Source organism: Limulus polyphemus, unplaced genomic scaffold (genome assembly GCF_000517525.1).
Source record: "Limulus polyphemus unplaced genomic scaffold, Limulus_polyphemus-2.1.2 Scaffold1550, whole genome shotgun sequence".
NCBI classification, from domain to species: domain Eukaryota; kingdom Metazoa; phylum Arthropoda; class Merostomata; order Xiphosura; family Limulidae; genus Limulus; species Limulus polyphemus.
In genome coordinates, this window is record NW_013667160.1 from 225,915 (window position 1) to 231,022 (window position 5,108).

The window sequence follows — 5,108 nt, forward strand, 5'->3', positions numbered from 1 at the left end:
TTTCACTGTTAGAAGCACATGTTATGTCAGTAGTTCACTGCTAGAAGTACAGGTTATGTCAGTATTTTACTACTTATATGATACGAATGTTCAAGTTTGCAATTGTTAGTATATGTACCGTGAAATTTGGAATCTGTAATACTAAGCATCTTAGTATGTCAAGTTTCAGAAAAACTAATTCTTACATATTATAACTTGTTTGTATTATAACGTTTGCGTAAAGCTACACAAGAGATATATACACATAGTAGATACAAATTTGGAACTAATAAACTACGAGGAATTAAGGCAGCTCCAAACATTTCTGCGATATTTGAGCATTCAAAGTATTGCACAAAGGTTTAAATCTTGTCAAGAATATTCTAATCTCTTACATATTACATACTTTTTAGTAATAATCTTTAATTGTAATAATACATCCATAAAACATAAAGTAGCTTGGTCTGTAAATATGCTACAACATCAAGTTTATATTTAAAGGGCGTTTTTTACACTTAATTACTAACTTGCACTGAAAACACTATATAGAAACTTCTATAACTTTTAAATGTTATTCGTTTCAAAGATTGGCATGTTCCACCAATTCTGTTGTAAAAGTTAGAAGAGTAATTACTCATGTCGAGACAAAACCTGTATCTTTTATTCTAAAAACTGGTAAACAAAAGCATACTATTTAGAACATATCTATGGAGTTTTACTTCTAATGTAATATGAAAAATTTAATTTAACCTTTAAAGAAGAGTTACAAAGGAATTATCATTGGCCATATTTTTGAAATCGAATTGTAAAAAAATATTCTGGCCGATATATATGTCTTGTTTGGTTCAAGCGTGTAATTAATAATACGCTATAGAAAGGTTATATTATGTTCATGCATTACTTTTTAAATGGTTTAAGAGTTCTAGTTTGACAATCCCGAATTTCAAAGATTTCACTTTTGTCTATTTCTCTAGAAAATTGTTCATACTGATTGTCAGTTAATTTGAATCTCTTTGCTTGTCCAGAGAAGGACAATCAATTGGAAAGAAATGATTCTTGCTTATCAGTCGTCAGAGATTTCAATCGCACAGCAATAACACCTTAACATCTTTCATAGAATACTCAAAAGTTTCAACTGGATTTATAAAATTAAAGATTTGTTTTTTAACAAGAAATAACTCGAGAGAAAAGTCGACTTTCCAAACACATACATTTTCTGGTCCATTCCTCTTGCCCTTTAATAATGAAACACATTATTTTATTTGTCAAGTCGTGATGTCATTCGAAACACGCATACTTCCTGGCCGACCCATCTTGTCCTTTTAAAAATGACACATATCACCTTATATATCAAACCAGCAATGGTAACAATTATTTGTTTCTTTATGGAATTTCGCTCAAAGCTACTCGAAGGCTATCTCCGCCAACTTCCTAATTTAGAAGTGATATACTAGAGGGAAAGCAGCTATTCAATGCTCACAGCTACTCCAATCGAGTAGTGGGATTGATCGATACATTATAATGCACCTATGGCTTAAAGATCAAGCATGTTCTGTTATGGGATTTGAACCCGCAACCCGAAGATTGGGAGTCGAACACCTTAACTACAAGACCTTGTGAATGTAAATTCCACCATTTTTTTCATTTAGTGTCCATTAACAAACTATTTCCCTATATAAGAAAAAAAACAAACCTGAAGTGAGTAAAAGATAGAGAAATTTGGCCTTTTCGGAATAGAGCAAACATCTGTGTACCTATTTGTTAACTGAGTACGAACATCTGAGAATTAAATATAGCTTTTCTCGACATTCGGTAACATTAACATTAAAGGTGAAGATTCCGGATTTCAAGTAAACTGTCAACTACGCATTCATTAATAGGTTTAAATCATTTACTTGATTATCGCGTAAGCTGTATTATTTTGTTAACATGAGTCAAACATAATTTCTATACTTGGCAAATATCAAGTCTTAATATTTATAATGCACCTATGAAGTTAAGCATTTTGCCAAATCTTCTTTAAAACAGAATATAGCAAATAAACACGGTTTAAAATCTTTTGTGAAATAACGTGAAAACTGTAATACCTGAAGTTTTATAATATTGTTACGCCTCTGGTCGTTAGTTAATTTTCCTTAAAAATTTTTTCCGAAGAAACTTTACCGATACAAGTCTTTTCTTAAATAAAACTGGTTTATTCTTTCTGAATACAACTTTGCAATACACTGAATTTCCACAGTCGCGCTGTAACAAACGCTATAATTCACAACGAACGACTCACGTGCTCGACTCAACTGTCCTATCTCTGTCTGCAGTTCAATTACACATATTGTTGCCGTCATTTCTTGGCGGCTTATATATACAAGAATACTTCATATCTAGTAACCTCTCGAGGCTTCAGGAAGGGACGTGAACGTTCGAGAATATGACGTGTTACTAGCGCTACGTGACCCCCGCTGTTGTAACAATATTAACGGTGTTCTTTACTTTCACCATGTTATGATTATAATTTTTATTTCTTTCTGATATTGTTCTTTGATTACATTTACTAGCTCCAATCTTTAGTCTTCCGTGTGGTAGCTATTTGTTTAGGAGAATGCGATTATCACTAGTAAGATTAGTACTTTATCACGAAAACTTCATTATTTAAGACATATCCCATGTAAAATTATACATTTTACTTCAAAAAGGATATCATTTGCTTAGCCACATGCATCTTGAATTGCTAAAGGAGAGTGCTGTTCGGTGGTGTTTACCGTGCCATCTATCTTTAGTTATCTGCACTATACTGAACAGGTTGAAATAAAAAGTCGCAGAAAACAGGTTTTGTATGAAGGATTTCAGAAAACTACAAATTAAATTGTTTATAGGATTTATAAATCTAATCTATCCAAACTCTTACTAGTTAACCTTCTAAATAACGAACCTCCAGGCTATTATAATTTTGTGGAAAAATATTCACATATTTGTAACTGATGTGTAATAAAGTTAATTTATAATTATCTGTTACAATAACACACTTTTGCCTGCCAGAATCACATTTATTAGTCAAAACAACCCCTCTATCTCACGATCTAAGGTGTTATACACTTTGAGTTAACACTTACTCATTCAAAGGTGTTTATTCAGTTTTTGATAACGTGTGTGCTAAGAATTGGGTTACTCTTTTACCAACGAATAGTCACATTATATCGCCCCCGCGGCTGAAATGGGATTCGAATCAGCGACCTTTATATTGGGAGTCAAGCGCCCTAACTATATGGCCATTCCTGGCCTCTAAGAATTGAAATATAGTATTATAATGTGTTCTACTGATGGGCGGGTTCTTTTGAATCGTTTGGTAACAGTAAAGCTAAGTCCAGTCCACATAACAATAACAAAATAATTTATTTCTTCAATGCCTTTTGTTACAGGTCACGTTCACTTATAAACCTAATTTCACAAATATTTGTACAGAAACTCCACAACCAATCAACGCCTAATTCACAATTAAACTTATTTGGAGAATTTCCTCGTTAAATGATCGTTAACAAACACACTGTTTAACTCATCGAATCGCATTCGAATAGACCCAATTAGTTACACTGTCTGACTCACTATTTGGTTGGTTGGTTGGTTGTTTGTAATTAAGCACAAAACTACACAATGGGCTATCTGTGCTCTGCCCACCACGGGTATCGAAAACCGGATTCTAGAGTTGTAAGTCCGCAGACATACCGCTGTGCCACTGGGGGGCTGACTCACTAACTGACAAATAAATGATTCTATTTCACTTATGTCACTTTATTGTATGCTACTCCGTCTGGCATCATTCTGCATTTAATTTTAAACGGAAGTTAAAAGATTTTTTTTTTATGCATTACTTCGTGATTTTAAAACGAGAATCCACTGACGTTAAATGATTTGTAATGTTCGAAATTTATAAACGTTCCTGGCCAAATATCTGAATTTTTCCGATTAATAAACGTTAATCACAGTTATAGCACAAAGTTTATAGCACACCAACTTTAGCAAACCAATAATCAATAGCTACTTTTTGGGGGGTGTGTGTCGCGATGGTTATATTTATATGCGTGTGGAGACTTTCTCGAAAATTCAGATTACATAGAAATACAAAGCTACACTGACGTTTACGTACACATATATATTGTTGATTCTTACACTCGAAAATCTTCTACAACTTTAGAGAATAGGCGGGAGCTTCGCAATACATATTTAACAGTATAATTTATGTACACTTCTAAATGTAAGTTAAATTTCAACAAACATCGATCAGTATATAATAATAAATCCGTCACAATATAAATTGGAGAATTCATCATTTTAATTATATTGATTTTTCGACCGACTGTTAACGTCTCGTTTAAAATCTGCTTCTCGCCGTGTGTGTGTATTGCTAAATTGTTTCCAAATCTGCCTTCAAAATCACTTCCTTATATAAAACGCAAGTACAACACATCAGGAACCATTCATTTTTGCCATAGTTTTCTGACAGAAGAAATTTTCTATAAAGCTGCCACCTACTTATACCAATTCTATTGTGCGATTTTGAAGGAATATATTAAAATTAATAATAATGCAGTGCATAAGACAAAATATATGCAATATTAAAAATCATCTTGAATAAATGAGCCGGTAGTTTTTCTTTCGCATATTATTGTTACGTCTCTGTTCCTTAGTTAATTTTTCATAAAAATTCTTTCCGAAGAAACTTTAGCGATACAAGTCCTTTCTTAAATAAAACTGGTTTATTCTTTCTGAATACAACCGTGCAATACACTTAATTTCCACAATCGCGCTATAACAAACGCTATAATTCACAACGAACGTCTCACGTGCTCGGCTCAACTGTCCGTATCTATCTGTACCTGCAGTTCAATTACACATTACATTACATTGTTCCCGTCAGTTCTTACCGGTCTTATATATACAAGTATACTGCATATCTAGTAACCTCCCGAGATTTCAGAAAAGGACGTGAACGTTCGAGAATATGACGTGTTGCTAGAGTCACGTGACCCCGCTGTCGTACCATTATTATATTGTTACGTCTCCTTTTGTTAATTAATTTTTCCGTAAATTCTTTCCAACTAAACTTTAGCGACACAAGTCCTTCCTTAAATAAAACT